General features: G+C 39.9%; 1 protein-coding gene across 3 annotated transcripts in view; it reads left to right on the top strand.

The window, feature by feature from the left end:
* Positions 1 to 4909: 4909 nt before the first annotated feature.
* Positions 4910 to 22390, top strand: part of gabra3 (gamma-aminobutyric acid type A receptor subunit alpha3) — a 138377-nt gene continuing 120896 nt past the window's right edge. For 2 of the 3 annotated variants that reach the window (XM_032576865.1, XM_032576867.1), the window contains exon 1: positions 4911 to 5330. The gene's annotated coding sequence lies outside the window, so the exon portion shown is untranslated. Of the gene's footprint in view, positions 5331 to 22390 lie in introns of all 3 variants that reach the window. The other variant, XM_032576866.1, reaches the window with a different exon arrangement.

Below are 22390 nucleotides of genomic sequence, written 5' to 3' on the forward strand. Positions count from 1 at the left end.
GTTTCTGATCCGCAGCCAAACTGAGCAGGGCTGACCACGTTCACCGTCCGATGGCCGGTTCCTTCTGGAACAATCAGATTAAATGTTTGTATAAAATTAATCAGATAAGGTTTTCCGTTTTAAGTCAGGAAACAGTATCAAAATGTATTCTGTTTGCTAAGTGGCAGAAAACTAAGGAGATATTTTCATTACTGTCTTTGCCAAGATTACAGTGATTTTAACAGTTCAGGAAATCCCTGATGACGATGCTATCGCTTTGTAAGCTTCTGATAAGGTAATTAACAACTTATGAGCTAAATGAAGCCCTTGGATGTACTTTAAGGAAACACTACAAACACACAGCTTTCTTTTCTGACATCACAAAAAATATTCAAATATCAGCCAAGATATCAGGAAGAGAATTGTGGATTCTTACAGTAACTTTTCCAGATGCCTAAAGGCGCATCTTTTCAGACAATTATTCACATAGAAATGTCCAGAGATAATACCATTTAAGAAAGGCTTTTTGTGCCTTAAAGGTGAAAATGTTTTGGTTGCAAATATGTGAATAAGCCCTAGGATAAAAGATTATTTCCATTGAAAATAGCCTGGGATGAAAGGCTTACTCGCGGAGGAAGAAGCCAAGATAAAAACAGGTTTTCCAAATGGAGACAACCTAAAGCATTAGCTACAAATTAGCTACAAAATGACCTGAAGGTAGCAAAATTATTTGGAGAGGACATCACAAAGCCCTGATCTCAGTCCTGTACCAAATTTGCAGGCTGGTTACTGGCTGCAGGTCTGTATCAACCAGAATTTTAGCAAACTATTTTTCTTACTTTAGATAACCTTGTAGGAGGAGTCGGGGGAAAAGCAATTTTACCAAATACTGAGGAAATACGTACCTCTTGAGTTTAGGGAAATTATAGAAAACCTGTCTTTAGAAAACACTTCACTCATTATTTTGATATTTAGCAAATAGAAATAATTTAGGTAATCCCAACAGACCAAAGACATGAATGTTTTTGGCCTGATTTAGTTCCAGACATAGAGAAATAAATGGGTAAGAGCTTTCTTAAACAGTACACGTTTTCCAACCTTTTCCCTCCTCTGTCTAAAATGAATTCACAAAAAAAAAAAAAAAAAAAAGCAGCAACCTACACACACCTGAGAGTCATGTTGCTAGAGTTTATAATTATTAGCTGGAGGACATGATTATACTGGCTCTGGGAATTACTGAAGGGACGCTAACAGCGCAGCAACGGGCTGGGTTTATTTCACCTCCCCGAAGACAGAGGGACATGAAATGAAGTTTAAATGTCACCCATTTTGCAGGTCACCTTTGCAAAGAAATGCTTCATACATGCTATTTGCTGGCACATAAAAGAAAAACTGATCAAGGAAAGAGTCTTCATCAGTGATAAAGACATGTGTGCAGGGAATCTTCTGCTTTTTTGGTGAAAAAAGTATAATCCTTATCCCCACCCCAGAAAAAAAGTTCCCAAGATAATAATCTGACACAAAGTGTTTCTTTTCTTAATTCTCAGGCTCCTCGGTATTAAAAGTCAGCACCTCTCTCTCTCCTCGCCCACAGGAGATCACGGCAAATCAAGTTTATTACAGTCTCTAATTACAATTACAGTCTCAATGGGCTTCACAATGGAACAATAAATGAAAATGATAAATGAAAATAGTACACCTCCTTCTTTTCCCCACTAACCTTAGACCCTCAATGGGAACAAAACAACAGCCTATCAAGAAAACTTAATCAGGGACAAATAGCAGGAAACCCAGCAGTGAAACTCACCGGGAGGAAAAAGCAATCCGGATTGAGGTGGAAACTGATGAAAACCGCATGGTTTCTGTACCCATTAACACAGCCCTAACACAATTCTGGCAGGAATTTTGATTACTCCTTTTATCAGAAATTGTAGAGGTCATTTTAAGTAGTAAATGGCCTGGATTTCTATAGAGCTTTATTAAGTACAAGGACTCCAAAGTGCTTTACCTTACATTCACCCCTACACGCATTCACACACTGATGGTGTGGAGCTACACTTTAGCGACAGCTGACCTGGAGAAGGTTGACAGGAGCAAAGCGGCCATACAATCGACACCACTGGACCTTCCGACCACCAACAGGAGGCAAGGCAATGAAGCGTCTTGCTTAAGGACACAACGGCAGAGGCGGGTGGCTTCACCCTCACATGTTAATGTTGAACTTACTAGAGTAACAATGGTGTTCCAGCAGCTTCCATGCCATTATCTCCCCAAGCAATGGTGGCACTTGAGTTGTTTCTGAACATCCTAATCAATTTCTTTTCATTTGACAGTGACAGATTGGGTCAGGAGGTAAAACTTCGGCACTGTTGCGTGTTATAACAGAACCATGCAGAATCCTGAACACATTTTGGAATGAATAAAAGCTACTAAGATTAAGATTCTGGAATGGCCCAAACTCTGGCTATGTTTAAAATGTATGACCCAATGGTTTGGTCGCTGGCAGAACAGTAACCAGTTTAAAGGAATTACACAAATTATTTCAAGTGGCATTGTTAAACATCAAAATAGACTCATACCATGATGGCCACAAAAAGGTGTGCGGTAGAAGTGTTTTTGCTCAGGGACATTCAACCAAAGGTCAATGGAGATGAATGTATCCACACATCCTGGCCAAAATCAAAACATCACCAACTCAATTTAACTAAGAAAAAATAGGTACAAGCCATGTATTTCTCTGAGTAATTTAAGAATTGCTGCATTGGCAATATTCTTTCAGCTAGCAACAGGTTATTTACTCCAACTTATGTAATGAGTAGTTACTCAACTTTGTAGAAAGACACATCCAGTGATCTTCGAAAAGATGCTAGTGTTCATAAGAAGGGTGAAATCTATGGCATTGATCAGGCAGAGGAAAAGTCTAGGCAGATTCCAGGAACCTCTGATATTGGGTTGAGAAGTACCCAATTTATAGTTAAAACCTGGGAAGAAAGATCTTTGAAGAGATGTGGTTGGAAAAAAATCCTAAATGATTTCAATCAGCAATCACTTTAACGTGGCAAGATTGAATCAAAGAATGGCAAACGGTCTGTAGCTGTTTGGAGCCTTATCAAGTCCAGAAGACCCCGATAGCGCTTCACATTCAGTCATTCAGTGAATGGTGGCAAGCATCATTAGCGTGCTTGCCACCATTCACACGAAAATGGTAGCAAGCTACTGGATTGTAGCCACAGCTGCTGCCCCAGGGCAGTGTAACAGAGGCGAGGTTGGCATGCACTGAAACTCCCGAGTCCTCTGACCACCATCAGCAGGCGAGGCAGGTGAAGTATCTTGCCCAAGGACATAATGAGGCAGAGGGAAGCTCAAACTGGAAACCCACTGATTAAGACGACCTCCTACCGCAACAGTCAAACTCAGAGCTACGTCTAACAGTAAAAGTAGGAACATTTCCGTATGCGCAGTGTGACAAGAACTCAAGGGATTGGGACTGAACACAGCTGTTCAGTCCCAATCCCTTAAGAAAACCACTAATCAGTGAGGCTAACCAGAGAAAAAGTCTTTGATTTGTAAGGGAGAATGAAGATTGGACTCCACAGCAACAAAAAAGGGTTCTGTGGTCTGATGAGTCCAGCATAAAAATACCTGAATATACTGAAGGACCAGGTAATTCAGCACCGGCACAATCCAACATGACAATGCCAGGGTAAATCTTGTGGCATTGCACAACTACTCCACGGTAAATGAATGCCGTAATAAAAGCTATCTGCAGTCCATCAAAAGATAAAGAGTGAGTGACCTTTTTTTTTTGCTGGCCCATTTTGTTTTGGTGTTGTAGAACAGAGAAAATTTACAACCAGTTCAAATTTTTGTCCACAATGAATATCATCTTCAAGATGACCAGAACTGTGTTATTCTGTATACATTTTCAATAAATGTCACTTTACTCTATTGCTTCTAAACACATAATCGTATTTAGACTAGTCCTCTAAGAGAAACAATCATAAAATCAGCCACAACAAGGACACATTTGAACTTTCTGCATCTGTCTTGCTAATATTTAATCTTAAAGCATTTATCAGTCATTATCTACACTAAATTTCTAATCCAAAGAAAATATGTAGAAGTCGGAGCTGATATAAGCCGCATCACGAAGATATTACTATGGTGTCATTTTGATGTTAGGACGTTAATTTGAACATATAATAAAGATCATTCCAAAGATACATTCATATTTCTTTTGGAGCATCGGTTTATCTACATAACCTCTCTGAGGACACATTGGTGCCTAAACTCTTGCAGCAGTTTGCAGAAATCCCCCTCCTATAACCACACAGCCATTTTAATGCCAGCTGAAATCTGGCTGAGAGGTCATGTGGATCAGTTGTTGCTTCTCTTGACAGTTGTGACATATCTGTGTTCATAGCGTAGAACAAAATCAGGTCAGGGTCTGCTGCTCGCACAAACACACCTGGGAGCTGGAACAGAGCAAACACAGCTTCTTGCCATTTGCTGCTGTGTGAGCAGCGGGTTAGAGGTGCTGTTACCTCCTCCCTCATGAGGGCACCTTGGGCACAGGGAAACAAAAGTGAGGTGTCTCTCATATTTCCCCTCTCCTCGCTGTCCCCACTTTTTTTTCTTCTTTTTTTTTGCCAGGATCTCTGATGAGATAGCAGCACCCCAAGGTCACGAAGTGGGGGATAATCAGCTCCCATTTCCTGCTGCTGCACTGACTCAGATGAGATTACTTTATCACTGTCAGCAGCAGCTCTAAGGCTGGGCATCTCTGTCAGTCCAGGCTGAACCTTTGGGCACCTGCGTCAGAGCTCAGACCGCCAAAGCCCACGGAGTAAGTGGGCCCACTCACCGCCGTTTCACGTCTGAGAGGCTGCTGCTGCGCACAGGCGCACAACAAGGAGGAGGGAGGGTGGATGAGGGGGGTTAAGGGTCCTCTAGTTGTCGGGAGCATCAGTGACAAGCTGCTCGGTTAAACCCTCTCGCAGACGGTCCACTACCGTGTCCATGTGGGTTCTGATCGCCTTGACAAATCAGCGCCTCTAAACCAGCCCCCGGGTCCAGGGTTTACCCCTCCTGTCCAGCACCAATCTGAGCAGGGAAGGAGGAGGAGGAGGGGGGCGGGAAGGTTAGTTTGAAGAGGGCAGAGCTTTGCGAAAGCACGCCAAATTATCCCCTATTTCACCGCTGGAAAGAAAAAAAAAAAGGGAGAAAAAAAAAAGACCCATACCCAGTGGATGATAACAGTTGAGAGTGAAATCAGACGGACTAAGCGTCAGAACCTCATTAACTCCAAGGAGGGAGAAGAAACGGCAGGAACGCAACCCTCAGTGCTGCGGGTGAGATTCAGATTCTTTTAATTAATTATTTTATTTATTTATTTTTTCAATGCTCGTCTTTACCTGTGCCGCTGAATGTCTCGTGTTTTTTTTTTACATTTATTTATTTATTTATTTATTTTTAAGAGTTTCGTTAACGTTCAGGTCCGAATGACAGCGGGAGACGTTTCCTGACGTCCTCGGCAGCGATGTTTCATTCAACATGCAACAACTGCCGTTCGTGGAGCTACCGCAGTATAATTGATGGCTTAACAGGTCTCCGTGGCTAAAGTGGAGACGGTGCTGGACCGAGGATGCGGCGCTGCATGCGCACCCTGCCTGCTGCGTTTCGTTTGCGCTCGGGAAACAAGTAGTGTTAGAGAACGTGTCTTTTTTTTTTTTTACGCGTTAAATAATTGTTTCATCTGTTTGGTTGTTTTGCTTTGTGCTCTGATGGCAGCGGAATGCGACACTGTGGCTCGTGCGGGTAATTGTTACTTTCTGTTAATAGGCAATTAACGTAGCGCGCGTGACGTTCTTTTCCTCTCTCTCTCTGTCTCTCTTTTTTTTTTTTTTGGCTTTAATGTTGACAGAAAATAATAAAACACGAGCGCGTTCGTCCCAACTCCGGTCTCGTGCTTTGACCCCCGCGTGCCATGCAGCCCGTCAGAGAGGAGATGCCGCAACATGAGAGAAGACTGTTGAGCGGAGGCTAAGTTAACCTTGGAATAAACCTCCCCACCCCTCGTTAAAGCTGTCTGCCCCCCCACACCTCCTCTCCCTCACCCCAACCTTGCAACACTACCTCTCTTTAGCTCATACTTCTGACGTTTCTTTGCTCACAAGTTTGTTTTTTTTATTACAGAAGACACCTTAAAGAGAATTTCAGGCGCATCTTATTGATATACTTAAACGCATAATGACAAGAGACATGTCTGCTCCCTTCTTTGCCTCTTTGGGTGCCTTTCCTTCGTTGCTGCCCCTGCATGTTGTGTGTTGTCACTGGACACAGAAGCAGCACGGTGCCCTGCTAGAATAATGTATTTGTAACATTAAGATCTGCCTTTAACATCCACTTGATGACAGAAGCCGCCCCCCAACCCCCCTCATGAAAACTATGTAGAAAATGGGTCAGCTAAGACAATGCAAACAAAGAACATGCCCTCATAACATTTAGACTGTCTTCCTGCTGTTGAAGCTGTCTTGATTTGCCAACTGACTCCAACACTGAATCACATACATGCTTAAATGTCCATCTTAATGTTTCAAGCTGTTTGTGATAAAAGATTTCAATGTTTTCCATAAGCTCCGCAAAGAAAATCCTTAAATAGAGTCGTCTTTAATTAGCAGCTCACAATCAAAGATTAAGAAAATGCTAACCATTAATTAACTGCACTTTTCCAGTGGGGAAAACATTAAAGGATTAATATTATCAACAAAGTCACTTGTATTCCCTCAAACAGATTCGTTAAAATAAATGGAACTGTATCATGTTTTATTCATATTTACATATTTAGAGTTGATTAGGTATTTTAGAATCTTCCTGTTGGTGATTCATTACTTTCTTTCTCCCCTGGGGTACAAACACGATATTACAAAGAGGCCCACTTTTCTAGGCACGGGTCACAGGCTGGTAGTGGAACCATATATTTATATCACACAGAGTTTGGTAAGGGAGGTAAAATATATTTTTATAGCTCACTGTTATAGCCCTCCAGCAAAGAGAGATCACAAAGTCTCCATACCAATCATTAGACACTATGTTCTTTGAGAGTGATGTAAGAAGATACATTTTTCTGTTCAGAGTGTGCTTTGGTCAGACTGGAATGATTGAGCGTTTTGGTCATAAACTCTGCAAGTGGGTTTGGTGTCAAACAATGGATGAATCTGTGGAAAAGCACCTCGTGTCTACTGTCAAACACGGCGGAGAGCCTGTGATGCTGTGGGCCGGTTTGCAAACTTTTTGAATTAGCCAGAGAGTTTTAATAAAAAATAAATAAATAAATTTGGTGGATTCTACTAGTATGACAAATTATTGATCCATAGCAAGACAGAAATTATTCCGAGGACATAAACTAAAGTCCAGTAGAAAGCCAGTATGGTGAACTACAGAGAGAGGAGCATCAGAGAAAACCCAGGACATATAAAGTGACTGTGCAGAAAGAAACAGTCAGTGATTCATCTCTTTTTTTGTCCTTACCTTTTTAAAAGTTACAGAAGTTGACTAAAAACTTCCTATTGGCTAAAAGGACTGTAAAAAATATTAATAAAGTTTCCCAATGATTGCCCCACTGGTTTTGTTATTATTATTATTTTTTAGGCTGTATACTACTGCAATTATTTTGTTATTACATGTTACAAGGCTCCATGTACGCCTAAATTGTACTTAAGCTTAAAATGTAATATCATTATTGGCAGGAGCACTTAACTCTTTCCTCATAAGTGTCATTGCCACTTTCTAAATGAGTTTTCAGGTATTCAGATAGTTCTGCCCTCTGAACATCTTCTGTCTGAAAAACATCCAAGAATGCTGCATGCAGAGGTTTCAAAATAGGTCGTTAAGTCCTTAAGGCTGCGGGTGACGTCACGGTGGCTTTTAATCATCACCTAATTTCAGTCTGAAGTGTACAGAGGTTAAAATGTAGCCCGCATATCAGAGGGAGCTACGTTATTGCTCGAATTTTAGCTTAATCTTTTTCCTGATTTTCAACCAGCCGGAGTCAGAGGCCACGTTCTCGTTTTAATTACTGGACACCGTCCAGTTTGAGGTCTTAGGAGAATTTCACCGCTTTTCCCGCTTGCAAATGTTTCAGGCAGTTTGTCCCTTCTGCAACTCTCCATTGTTGTTACCACACCTTTCAGTGTGACAGAACACACAGCCGTATGGTGTTCCGCACGGCCAGCTCTCAGTCTGCACGAAACATGATGATCCTGGACTCATGAGTGTGACCACAACTAAATGGCTTAGCCAGTTTGGACATATGGAGCCCCCCTCCCTCACCTCCCATCCCCAAACCACCACCATGTTTTCCTTCACACTAAATTGTTGTGTGGGGAACAAAATGCTGTTCAGATTTCTTGCCCACTGCAAGCAAGCTAGCAGACTGAGCAGATCTTTCTGAAGCTGGAACATCACTCTATTAAAAAGATGGAAGGCTTTCAGGAAGATTTTTTTTTTAAAAGTAACTATACCTCTTGAAGTTTTAGCATTTATCGACGAGTCACAACAAAACAACATCAATGTGTCTTATGGTGATTTTATGTGATAGACCGGCACAATGTGGTGCATAACGGTGAAGAGAAGCCGGTGTTCTGTCTATCAGTGCTACCTTGTCAGATTTTCCTACTGTAGCACGGATAGATAGCTATGTCTACCTGTCGGTGCTACGTGTCCAAAACTGCTACCGTCACTTTTACAAACCGAAAACTACAGCAGGCTGTGTTAATAACATCATTTAAGTGACGGGACTGAAGTGGAATCTTAGGAGTTATGCTTAGAATAGCATTGGAACGCTTTACATGCACAACAAAAACACAAAAATAGCACTTCATCATCAGAATGTCCTACCTGCTTAAAATGAAAAGCTATCGTAGATATTTGCACTAATCCTTTTATGATAATATCCTACCTTTTAAAAAATATTTTAAATACAGAGGTGTTTGTAAGAATAAAACAGCGTCACACCGGGGAAATAAATTACTGAAATCAAATTAAACACAGACATCTACAAATACAGTTCACTACAACTCTTTTTTGCGCCTCAATACATTATATGACTTTATCAAATGCAGCACAGCCACAATGTGTCCACTGGATTGCACAGGTCACTGTGCATCTGAAATGATAGTATATGCTTAATATACACTAATATTACACCATAGACACAGCTTCAATCTCACATCGCTACCAACATGCTCTTTTTAGCACGGTTTAGTTTTTTAAAAAAAACAGACGAAACAAAACTTCCACAGGTAGGATGTTTTGATAAGAAATCTGCTGAGTAAGCAGTTTGTGACGTAGCATCAATGTGCGCATGCACACTACCACAAGGTGGGATGGATTCTTGCATAGCAGATTGTTAGAACACCGGTTTTCAACCTTTTTAAAAAAAAAAAAAAAACAGGGACCCATGGCGACTCTGGAGGAGCAGCAGAGCTCAATAGCTCTGGAGGGAAACTGCATCCACATGAAATCTGCTAATCTTGATTTGCACCATAATCTTCTCTTCTTTTTATGCGACCTAGAGAGAACTAGCAGCTAACAACAACCAAACAAGTGTTTTTTTTCCCTCTATATTTGATAAGTATTTAATATTTTATTTGTATTAATTAAAAGACGTGTTTTATTTAATGCTCAGTCTATGTAAAGCAGTTTTTAGTAACATGAAGTGATGAAACAGTAGTTGGAAGAAAGACATTCTTGAAAAAATGTTTACAACAAGCATTGTCGGGAAACACAGTAAACATGCATTAGAAGGTGTTCTAATAAGAGACTACTTTCACCCCCCATCCAAACTCAGTTATAAAACATAGTGGTGGCAGCATTGTGCTGTGGGAATGCACATCTTCAGCAGGAACATGGATGTTGACCAGGGTTTATGGGATTGATGGAGCTAAATACATTGTATCCATGGAAGAAAACTTATTAGAGGCTGCAAAAGACTTGAGACGGGGTTACAGGTTTACCTTCCAGTGGGGAAATAGTCCAGAACAAAACATACAGAGAGATCTGCAATGGAAAGGTTTAGGTAAACGTGTGGTCACACGTTACAACAGGCCAGGCCAAGATCTGAATGATGTTATGACTCTTCAAGCTTATGCTATTCTGCAATGAAGAATAATCAGAGATGTTTTGAGATGGACAAACCTGGGAGCCTAAAGGCAAAGGGAGGCTCTATTATGTGTCAACTCAGGGGAGAGAGCATATCTCTCAGATTTTTTACATTTTCATAATAACCTGAACAGCCATTAACAATTCACTTTATACTTTGTCTTGGTCTATTACATAAAATCCAATTAAAATACAATGCAGTTTGTGGTTCCTGCAGGACAAAATGCATTCACCTTATAAGGGGAATGAATACTTTTTTTATTTTTTTTCCCAGCCACTGTCATCTCTGTTCTTTGAAGTCGGTGCGCACGTGCAGTCAAACGAAATGTGGCAAAGACGGAGGCAGATTGTTGCCGGGGTTTGCATTTGCATTATTGTTCCTTCAGGCACATGGAGGCATGATGCAGTAAAAACCAAAGCATCTCAAGTGATTACAAAATAAATGAGAGTAATATCTTCCTCCGTGTTTGGGGAGAAAAAAAAAACAAAAACAGTTTTTTGTTGCTTCTTTGTGCGTCGGGTGTGCGCTTTTGGCTCTCAGAGCAAGACGATGTTATTACCGTTCACTCTGCAAATGTCTCATGTTTATGCTGAAAAAAGGCGAGAAGAGAAGAGGCTAGCTTGGAAGTCTCTATATGTGTCTCCGTCGTTCTGGTAAAGCAGGCGCTGGGCTAAATTAGCAGCAGCAGCAGCAGCCTTTAAATGATTATGATAACGGTGTGTAATTATGAGAGGCCCTGCATATACTGAACCACAATCACGTCAGTCATTGAACACTGAGCTCTGAGGGGAGATAACAGATGATGAGAGGTGGAACAAACCAAGATAAAAAGAAAGCTACGCAGAGTTTGTGCAGACAAAGAAGTGGAGATACAGAGGTGTTGAAAAGTATTAGCCCCCTTCCTGATTTTCTAATTTTTGGATGTTTGTCACACTTAAGTGTTTGACTGATAGCCAATTTAAACATCAGTCATAGACAAGAAAAGTAAGCACAAACTGCAGCTTTTACATGAAGGTGTCTACTATTTAGAGAAAAAAAATCTAAACCTACGTGGCCTTGTGTTAAAAAGTGTTTGCCTCTCCATGTTAAAACATAACTGTAGGTTTATCACACCTACATTCACTGTTTGTAGCCACAGCCAGCTCTGATTAATGCCACACTTGCTCTTAATTGAGACATCACTTAAATAGGACCTGCCTGACAAAATGTTACTGGCAGAAACACTGAAGACGACGACAGGAAGTAGTAGGAGGAGGATGACGGTTTGTTTATGTTTCTTTGAACAGTTTGCAGCTGGCTGCAGCATGGCACAGTTCATAAAAAGTTGGGTGTCATTCAAAAGTGTTTTGTGGCCGCTCCAACACCCAAGTACGATCGCAGAGAGGACTCATCGAAAAGGTTACAAAAGGCCCAACAATAACATCTAAAGAAGTGCCAGCCTCACTGGCCTCAGTTAAGGTCGGAGGTCATGCCTCCACCATAAGAAAGAGACTGGGTTTTTGAACTCTGCATGACAGTTCCAAAACCACTGCTGAGCAAAAGGAACATTGTTTTCATTTTTTGTGAACACATCTTGATCATCCCCAAGACTTTTGGGAAAACGTTCACTGGACTGATGGGACAAAGACCTTTGGAAGGCATGTGTCCCATTACATCTGGTGTGAAAGTTAAACCACATATCAGAAAAAAAAAACATCATACCAACAATAAAACATTGTTGTGGGACTTTGACTGTTTTGCTGATTCAGGACCTGGAAGAAAATGGAGCCATGAATTCCACTGAGGACCAAAACACCATAAAGAAGAACGTCTGACCATCTGATCATGACCTCAAGATGAAACTGACGTGGGTTCTGCAGCAGGACAATGATCCAAAACACACCAGCAAGTCCACCTCTCAACGGCTGAAGCAAAACAAAATGACTTTGGAGTAGCCTAGTCAAAGTCCTGACCTGAATCCTTCTGAGATGCTGCAGCACGACGTTATAGAGGCAGTTCATGCTGGAAAACTCCCCCCAATGTGGCTAAATTACAACAATTCTGTGAAGATGGAGTGGGCAAAAATTCCTCCACAGCTGTAAATGACTCATCGCAAGTTTCTGCAAAACATTCGGTTGCAGTTGTTGCTAAGGGCGACCCAACCGTTAGGTTTGGAAATTTCCCCTTAATAGCAAAGACCTTCATTTAAAAACTGAACTTTGTGTTTGCTTCTGTTGTCTTGGATTATTATTGAAACTTGAATAACTTTTCCTTTTTTAATTTATTCTCCATCGGGCTCTGGTCTCAATGCTTTCAGCATTTATGTTAAACAAATCATTCAATCTCTTTTCACATAGGAAGAATTAGCTTTGTATGCAAGCTGGTTAGTGTTGTCTTGACACAGTAGTTGCTTTATTCCTGGACAAATATTCTTCCAGGACTATAATTTCTGTAGTTTGTACAGAAACAGAAGAGTCTTGATCAGGAGGATTTTTTTTTGAAGATGCACATCTCAATAAATTAGAGGAGGGATAAAAACAAACACGAGCAGAAATATCATCGTCTTGTTCCCCAGCGGCACGGTTTAACATATTCTTGTCATTTTTTGTTCTTCCCCCATTCTGTACTGAGATTTGGACCTTTTTCACGGTGGTGGGATTGCATTCTTCTGAACATGATGAAAGGAATGTAAATTTGAGGAACATTTTTGGGGATTTAGCGCCCTCGCTTTTAAATGAATTCATGAGCCCTCCCTCTCTAATATTAAGCGTTCTTAGAAGCCGTTGTCAGCGCATCCAGCGCCTCACGCTGTGCGGTTCTTTAGAAGGAAGGCAGTGAGAAATCACAATCGCATAATGACTCGCTAAAAATAATAAATCCACAGTTAAATCCTTTACTCCGGTATTTTTAGAGTAACGTTTGAAACCTGCACGTCTGCGCTGTAGTTACAGTAGGGATTGATCTCATTATGTATTGATTTGTATGGGTAGCCATTTTTCTCCAAGTTAAATACATTTTACACTGGAGGCTGAGGGAACATAATATTGCATTTTCCTTGCCCTGCATTAATTCTCCTTGAACTTTCTTACACTTTGTCAAACTACAACCAGTGATGTATAATGGTGCAAATTGTTTTACAGATAAAATCTGAAAAGTGTACTTTTGAAGGCAATTTGTTACATTTAGAATTATTTATCAATAACAGAGTAAAGGGGGGTAAATATGCTTGAAACCCCTTTTTCTTCCACGTCACAGTCTCGCGCTTCTTGCTGTTAGTCTTTCACATAAAATCTCATGAAAATCATCTAATTTGAGGGTTGTAATGTGACAAATTCGACTAAAAAAACTCAAGGGTTATGCGTTCCTTCACAAGACACAGTGTGTCTTTTGTACTGTCTGAGCTTAAGGCAAATGGAAAAGTTTCCAAATGTCAGCCTTTCCAAGGAGACTACATCTTAATTTTAGGTCCAGCCGCACACCAGAGACAGAATGTCTGCAGGTCATGAGACACTTTGCAAATGTCAGACATCCGAGACCCGAAACAGTGTCGATGATGAATGCCGTATTTAAAACCGTAAAAAAAAACGCTGCCTTTCCCTAACTTGATTTTTTTATTTATTTATTGGCTGTGAGAACGGAATACAAATATTTGATATATGACTTACGATTAAAGCTGGCAGAGGACTAGAAGCAATTTTAGTTCCTCGAGGAAAGACGGCGCTTGGCTGTATTTTTCGCCGTGGATCCAGATAAGCTGGAAAAGATAGACTTAAAGGGTATTCTGCTGGACGGCGGATGCACTTTTCGTGACTCGGCATGCTTGGTTCATTTGCGAGTCGTGTGGATGAAAGGGTGGAGCACTAATGGGTTTTTTGGTGCAAGCATATATGGGTAATTAAAGCTTTCCACAGCCACTCCACATCTTGAAGATGACATTTTGTTTACTGTTTTGACCATGGAAAAGGTAACGAGCGCAAATGAAGACGATAATTCACCGCTTCTTGGTGACTTTCATAAGTGTGATGATGCTCGTCTGTCCGTAAGACACTGTGGGCAAAACATCATTCACCAAGCTGTTGCCTTGGTAACCTGGTGAGTTTTCTTTTTTTTTTTTCCTTCTTGGGCCAAAGATAGTGGAGGTTATTTGGAAGTCCTGAAGGGTTTCTGTAAGAGAAGAGAAACTTTAGCTGTCTTTATTTAATTTTGTATTGCAGCTGAGTAAATTGTGTGTGTCACTGGCTCCTGAGGGTGTCGCAATCTGCAGCGTGAGCAATGCAATTATTTTCACTTCTTCTCGAGCGGGAAAACCGTGTGTCTGTCAAATCGACTAATGCTTTTGTTTTGTTTTTTTTGTTATTCTGTGACCCGGAGTTCCTGAGCAAGTTAAAAAAAATAATTAATAAAAGGCAGAAAACGTCATTGGGCTTTGTGTGATCGTGCTTTAGCAGTGTGAGCAGAATTCCTGTAGACGTTGCCTTCTCTGTCCTTAGAGGACATATCTTTTCATCAGAGTAAAACAATAACACCGCCCCCCCTTCACCCTCCCAGAGTTTCCTTTTTAAAGTAATTTGGAAAGGAAACGCAGATGCAAGTATCCTGCAGGCATGTTTAAATTACTTCTCATCGCTTGGTCGTAAATGTTCCAGTTATGTAAAAAGCAGAAATTTGCACTTGGCTGTACACGTCAATATTTGTTTTAGCGTCTCAATTATTTCTTTTGCCTGTTATGTGGTCGTGAATAAAACATTTTGCGCTCTGGGCTGATGGTTCAACAAGACCGGCTATTGTCTGATTTATATTGGCACTGGCTGACAGATGTGACATTTGAAAAACTTGAGATGTCTTTATTTTTGTACAATTAGAAGTGATCCGTCTTTTCTAAGCTCAGATTGTAACGTAATATCACAGCGGAGGTTGCCAAGTCAACTGGCTTCAAAGGCTTAGTCCTCTGGGCAGTATAGAGAAAAGGCAGCTTCCATAGACAACAGCAGGGATTGCTTAAGATTTATATCTAAATTAAAACCAGAGAGACAAGAAGGTGGCAAATGTGGCAAAGGTAAAGAACAAAGGTATTTTAACGCCAACAAAGAAGAAGCATATTTTTTTATGTGATCTGCAGACATGCTTTTCAAAATGTCCTGTAAAAGTTGCAAAGAAAAGGATAATATATGCAGAGTATTTCATGTACATCATGAGAAGCCTGTTCTTTTCTGCTCTCTCTTTATCAGCCTTCAGTCACTTTCTCATCTAGAGGAAGTCGCTCCACCTGTATTCAGCATAATTTGGTCTGAAGACGTTAGACCTGAAGAAACCCCTGATTTGCTTTTAAGTAACTGTAGCAGTCTTTAAGGCATGAAGTTAAATATTAATGCCGTTCAATGCAGTCGCTACTGTCAGTCACAACTCAAAAGTTGGCGTCTGATTAGTAGCTTCATGTTCATCAAAAACCCAAAATAGCCAAATTCATTTACACTAATTTAAGGTTGTTTAAAAGACAAATAATAATAATTTGTAGCTTCTATTAAGGGTTATTTCTCATTCATAAAACTGAAAACACATTTCATGAGCAACCACGTAACAGACACTGAACAGAAAGGCACTGAATCAAAGCTTTTGACTTTTACTTTGTTTAAACATGTTAGTTTTACAGCTAATTTTGGAGTTGGGAACACCTACAAGTTTAGGGTAGTGAAACTTCATCCATATGAAGAAACATAGATGGAATTCATATCACTTTTACCATTGATATGGAATACTGTGTGTGACGTGGAATACCAGAGTTTGGTCTACAGATTGTGGTTTCATCCTAACAATCAAGGTTATTTCACCCTTTAAGCTGAAGTTCATAGTGGCAGGCCGACCCTATTGGTCACTGAAGCAGTAAGCTTTTTGTAATCAGCTTAGCTAATGTTAATTGCTTAATCGTTCAAAAAGTTTTGCTCATCTCCACGCAATTAATTGAAACCATCTGATCAAATGAGCTTTAAGTACAATGTTAAACTTGTCATGTAATTGCCCCATTGTTAAAATCTTTAGCAGGAGCAAATTAGTATTAAGAGGCAAATAAAAATTTCTGAAGACATGCGTACGGATTTAGACAGTTTTCCAGATAAGGAACGGTAAAGCTACGTATGTTTAGGTATGTTGTTATAACATGGTAGCTCTCTCGATACAACCCAGTCAAGCATGGTCAGAAAAAGAGAGGGCTCTTCTGTAGTAACTCAAAGTATTTCTCACTCTTTAAAAACAAACGCAGTAAAATTCACTGAAACAACATTCTAAACATTATTGTTGCTGAGTGAGTGAAGCAGAGCACAGTCAAAATACAACAGGTGATAGAAGAACTTGGGCGTCCAGGTGTCGAACGTGGAATTCTGCAAAAAGTGGAAAAAATAAAATTTTGGAAAAAATAAACCACATTCAATATATATTATATATACATATATATATTTCATAAGGTTTTACTTATAAAAATGCAGCCTGGATTGAATTATTCTGCGCTGTTTAAAGGACAGCTTTCCATTGCTTGTGGCATCCCATACTCAGTTCATTCCTTCATGTTGAACTTTGTTGGTTCTTGTATTCTGTACTTTGCGCATTATCTCAGATCTGTATTTTAGTGTTTTGTCTTTAGCTTTTGGTTCAGAAAGATTGCTTTCTGAATACACAAATGTGTTGTTCCTTCATTTGTGTTAATCAGTTAGTAGTTCCTTTCCTTGAGTTCATTTCACCTGGTTTTCAAGTCATTTAATCTCCTCCCACACAGAGAAAAGCCAGACAGTTTTTATTACTTTCCTGCCAGATTCTTCTTTTTTCCGTATAGTCCTCCTTTTCACTATTGTTTTGCTTTTCCCTTCAGACTCTCTGATTTATTTTTTCCAATAATCAGATGTATCCGGAGAAGCATAATTTGGACGACACAAATTTAAAGAAAACGTATTGATCCCAATGGGAAATTTAATAAATATATGGGTTTTTTTCCTACTCTAAATGACAGAAAAACTTAAAGCATTTATTTAATTTTACTCAGATTTTGCAAAAAGTTAGTAATTAAATAAGTTAAAAGTTCTGAATATATTGTAAACAAAACATGATATTAAAGCAAAACTGACAAGATTTCAACTCAACACTTCATCCATGAAGATATAGTTGAAGAACAACAACTGTATTGTCTTTTTAAATCTGTAGATCTGTTAAGCAGGTTAGCAGATTTTCTCTAACAATTCATGAAAAATTATTTCAATATTCTTTGTGATTTTTTTTTTAATAAGCTGCAAAATGAGTTCCAGTAGAGGTTGTGGACGGTGGTGCGAAGTGAAAGGTTAACGGGGCTAATTCAGTTTACGTGACAGTCATTCTGTATACCCAGCAGAGTGGACTGCAATCTTTTTAAATTAACAGCAAATTTCTGCACAGAACCAGCAGCTCCTTCCTTCATAAGTAAATCCCCCCTCCCCTCGGAGACGGCAGTATTTATAGTTATTTTATCAGACAGTCCCAGAGGATTGCAGGTATTTTAATGTGAGCAGCTTCTGGACACCTTCCTGCTGTCTCAGCCTACACCTTATTACTCGAGGTATAGCACAGAGACATTTATTTCACAGAGATTATTTTCCATCCACTATGCTGCACTGTCATGATCGAACCTAGTGCAAGTGTCGTCAGAGTCCTTCAAATAAACCTTTTATGTGCACAAGGAGATTTTACGGCTCGAATTAGACCGAATTTATTTCATTTTAACGAGCACATCGGGATTGTTTAGCGTTTGATTCAGGAAATTTGTTGTTCGTGGTTTAAAAGCATTAAAATGTGTGATGTCACATGTGGTAGACGGTGGTTTGTGTGCTTCCAAGCTCTAATGAAGAGACGGGGGTCATTTTTAGCTTTGAAGGTGGATTTAATGAGTGCTTTTAGGTTCATGTGTAAATATTCCACATAAGGTTTTCGGTTAGTTCAAGGTTTTGTAATGCTGGGAGAAGATTGTAGAAAGAAAGTAAAGTGATCTCATTGCTTTTTTAAAAAACCATCACAGCAGCTTTGATAAAGCAGGAACTGTTGTATTAAAGTAAGTATAATAAAAGACTAAGAGACTACAGAGGCCACCAGCAATTTTATCATGACAGGTCTACTTTATTGCATTTGGTGTTTTGTATTTTGGTACTTGTAAACACAGCGCGTCTCCACAAAATTCCAATTTCATCGAGGATTTGCCAGGAGAGCTTTTACCGTGGATGATTCTTTGTCCCAGATGAAAAACCATGAACTTTCCTCTTTGATAAAAACTGAATAAGACATGAATAAATTCTTACCACAGCCAAGGCACATATGATTGCTGTTATATAATAAAAAAAAACACTACAATAGTGGAAATAACTGCTGTTCATTTGCAAAAGTATTTCTAAAACACTACCAGTGTGATATTCCTTAAGCTACTTAAATTGAGGCTTTATGTGGCAAAACAGCAAATAACTATTATGTGGAAGAAATTTAACTTTTTAAAAAAAATGTATTTAAAAAGCTGAAAAGTGTGAAAGTTTGCCTTCGATAGGAACAGTGGGTCAATACTTTGCACAACTACTCTTCACTGTAGATACAGGTGAAAATTGTTAAGAGTCACTTCTCTGCCAGAATTGCAAATGTAGAGATGGAAATTTCTGCTCATTCTTTTTAAACAAAATTGTTAAAAATCTGACAGATCGCTTGATGCAGACGTGTAGACATTTTCAACTTTACAAGTACATCATGGAAGAAACCAAATGAATCAAGAAGTAAATTCTCTTCAGAGCATCGTCTCGTTTCTTCGTTTTCAAAGCTTTGGCTGATGTGTTGCTTGTAATTCCGGTCTAAAGTCTAAAATGTGGCAACAGAACGTGGATTCATCTTCCTAACTGACATCAAAACCTTGAAACGCTTGTTTACGCACAAACTGGGGCGCAGTTGAGGTCCATGAGGACCAGGAGGAAGTTTTGAGACTGCGCATTCAGGTCAGGGCAGACAAGTCATTCAAAAGTTGTTTAAATCCATCGTTTATACATTTATGTATGTTACTGGGGCAACAGTAGGTGGTTTTTCTTACCGTGAAGAAAAAGTTGATGGCTTCTCTGTTCATCTTTTTCAGACTGACTATTTAAACTGGATAAAAATTTAATGGAATTAAATGTTACTTGTAAAAATTGAAAGGTAAAAATGAGACACAGTCATGGAGTAGTCTCATTTCCCCATATGTTTGGTCATCATGGTATACGGTCACGGCTGGACGTTCACTAAGGAGCAACAGAGTAAAGAAAACTGAACACAGATCCACAAATTATTCCACCTTGTGAAATCTATATAAAATACATTGAAGCTGACTGTTTTAAGTACTTTTGCAAGGAAACAAAGTGTGATGCTTTGTTTTCATGTTCAATCAGAAATGTTGATTTTCAGCTCCTTGCATCACTTTTTCTCCATCACCAGCTTTAGCGACGTCCCTGCTACGCTCGGTGTGCTCAGTCAGACCTTGGCATTGCACTGAAGCATATCCATGAGCTGCAGGAAAAGACAAAGTGACAACTGTGTTGGACTCTATCATCCACTTTGAGTGAGCTTGAGCTCATGCCAAGAATGGGGAAGGTAGTCCTTTTGGAGGACAGGGTGAGTTGTAGCCCTGATTCTGTCCTCTTGGTAAAGAACTGTCACAGGTTATCCTCAGAGAATACGTCCATGTCTCACTTCTGCTACATGCACACATTTCATACCCTGCAGGCTGTGAGAGGGAAAGTAATTCTTGTCAGAGCAACTATTTGTACAGAAAGGTCACATTAAAGGTAAATTATTAAATTTAGTTTATATGCCACTGTAACGATTAAACAACATATCTCTCCGAGATCCTGCGGCTCTTTGCTGTGCAATTCGAAGTGCTGTAAAAGGAAGTCTGTGTTGACTTTTGGAATCAGAATCAGCTTTTTTTATTTTCTTATTGTACAGGAACAAAACAAAATTTGTTTCAACACAACCCATCCAAAAATGACAATAGAAAGACAAGAAAAAAAGCAAGGAAGATAAGTTGTCTGCGAGTGCAGAGGTGCTGCCCTTCATTTTAATTAGATGAAAAGACATCAGGAAGAAAAGGTGAGGGGGAAAAAAAATATCCTACATTGCATCCAGCAGGCACAAAAAAAACCTCTGCACATATGAGCAACATTTAGAGACAACATGCCAGCGAACAAGGCGAGTTGGGAACTCTCCAAAGAGACAGTGCAGAACAGAGAGCAAAGCAGGGCAAACAGCGCTTATGGAGGGAGCAGAGAAAAAGAGCGTCTGCCTTCACCGACAGCTAGAGAGGAAGGTGATAAAGGTGATATATAGGATCCGACGGCAAGAACTTAAACATTATGTCTCCTCAGGCCTGTTAACTGAAAGTTTGAGGTGTTGAGGGGGGAAGGAATTGACCAAGCACAACACCCAACTTCAAGTTCCCTAAAACTAAGTTTGCCTCTGCAGAGGATCACTGATGTTATTCACCTCAATTTGATGACAAACACAGTTAGTACGCCTAGACGATGTAAGGGAAGCCAAACATTTCTAAATCACAGAAGAAGGACGTGGGGTCTCTGCATTGATTTTGCATGTTCTCACAGCTGTGTGGGTTCTCTCTAGGTTCTTCACCCCGGCTGAAAACATGACTGTTGGGTTGATTGGTCTGTATAAATTGTCTTTAGGTGTAGTTGTCTGTCTCTGTAGCTGCATTTCCTTTAACCATATAATTGTGCAATTTGACATTGAAAAATTTATTTGCTTGATGGAAACAAAAAAAAAGTTTCTGCGTCAAAATGAGGTGGGGTTTTTTTGACCGCATCAAAATGCGGCAACCAGATGTTGCCGTTGCCGCAAACCACAAAGAAGGCAACAGGAAGTAGTTGGAGCATCGTGGCACGGCCTGTTTTTAATGACTTATCGCGTGAACAAACTTATTCACCTGTGATTTTAATTGCGTTCCTTACTTAATAGAAACACCACAATTGCAAAATTGTTAATTGTAATTGCATTAGCGGCGTATTGACAAAGCTTTGTGCACCTCTGTAATGGAAGCCCAGCTAGTGTTTACACTTTAATGGTCTGGTGACCTTACCTACGCCTCTCAATGACGTAGGTAATGATTGACCCATGATTTCCCCTCCACTTTTGTTTAACTTTCTAATCTTTGTCAGCAACATCTGTATCAATTATTGGCACAAGAAATTGTGAAAGTCCATCCAAGTGGCCAGAAATATAATCTAAATAGAGTTTTTTTTTTTTAATCACAGCATCACAAACATTATAGTTCACCAAAAATTCCATCCATTGTGGATATTGCAGACTCTTATGACGATTGTTGGTGTGCAGCTCTGATGACTCGCTTTAGTAATTTCCCAATCAGTAAAGATGGTTGGATATATCTGCTCCGTTTTTCTGCATGAAACCAGAAAATATGATCCATAATAAATTTTTTGCGAGCTTTTCCAAGGTTGTCGCTGGCTTACCCACCCTCCCCTAAGCCCCTGCATCTGCAGGTTTCAGGCTGTGGTTCCACTTGCTGGCACATGTACGGGTTTGCAGATTGTGTCTGGTTTGCAGTTGCGAAGGTTTTGTGGGAGAGCTGACGAAGCTTTTCTTTTCCATATTTGTTTGTCAGCACCTTGCTCGTTGACAATGCTGCCAAGGTAAGAACTACCGGTACTATTAAACTTCACCTTTCATCATGATGGCAGACGCAATGGCTGCTTTAGCCTTTTAGAAGGTGGTGTTTTTGAATGGATGAGGCCAGCCAAGCCGTTTTGCAGTGAAGCTGGTGTAGTGAAGAAGGGGAGTGTCATTTTAAACAAAGTGGATGATATTCAGAGTTCATCTTTTGAGTTGCAGATGTTTCTTACATCAGTCAACACCCATTTTGTCTTTATTTTGAAATGGTTTATGGTCAATTAGTCATCATATTTGCATAAAAGGACACCAGACTAACATAACTACCAGTAAAATTCAAAATATTTACTGTAATAACAATGTCTGGTTTGACAAAGCCCTCACTGATCTTTGCATCTGGTTGGAAAGGATCACACGGAGCTGAAAAAAGCAGCGGTAAAAACCATTTAGCTGAAAGCATCTTCTAGTGATGCAGTGGTTTATACCAGCAGCTGATGGCCTAAATGAGGAGGTGTGAGCAGAGAGAGGTGGCTGATTCTAGAGCCCAACTCACAAACAACTGCTGATGAGGATGAGTTAAGAGACGAAGGGATATTCAGGAAATAAACCAAC

Source organism: Xiphophorus hellerii, chromosome 11 (assembly GCF_003331165.1).
Source record: "Xiphophorus hellerii strain 12219 chromosome 11, Xiphophorus_hellerii-4.1, whole genome shotgun sequence".
NCBI classification, from domain to species: domain Eukaryota; kingdom Metazoa; phylum Chordata; class Actinopteri; order Cyprinodontiformes; family Poeciliidae; genus Xiphophorus; species Xiphophorus hellerii.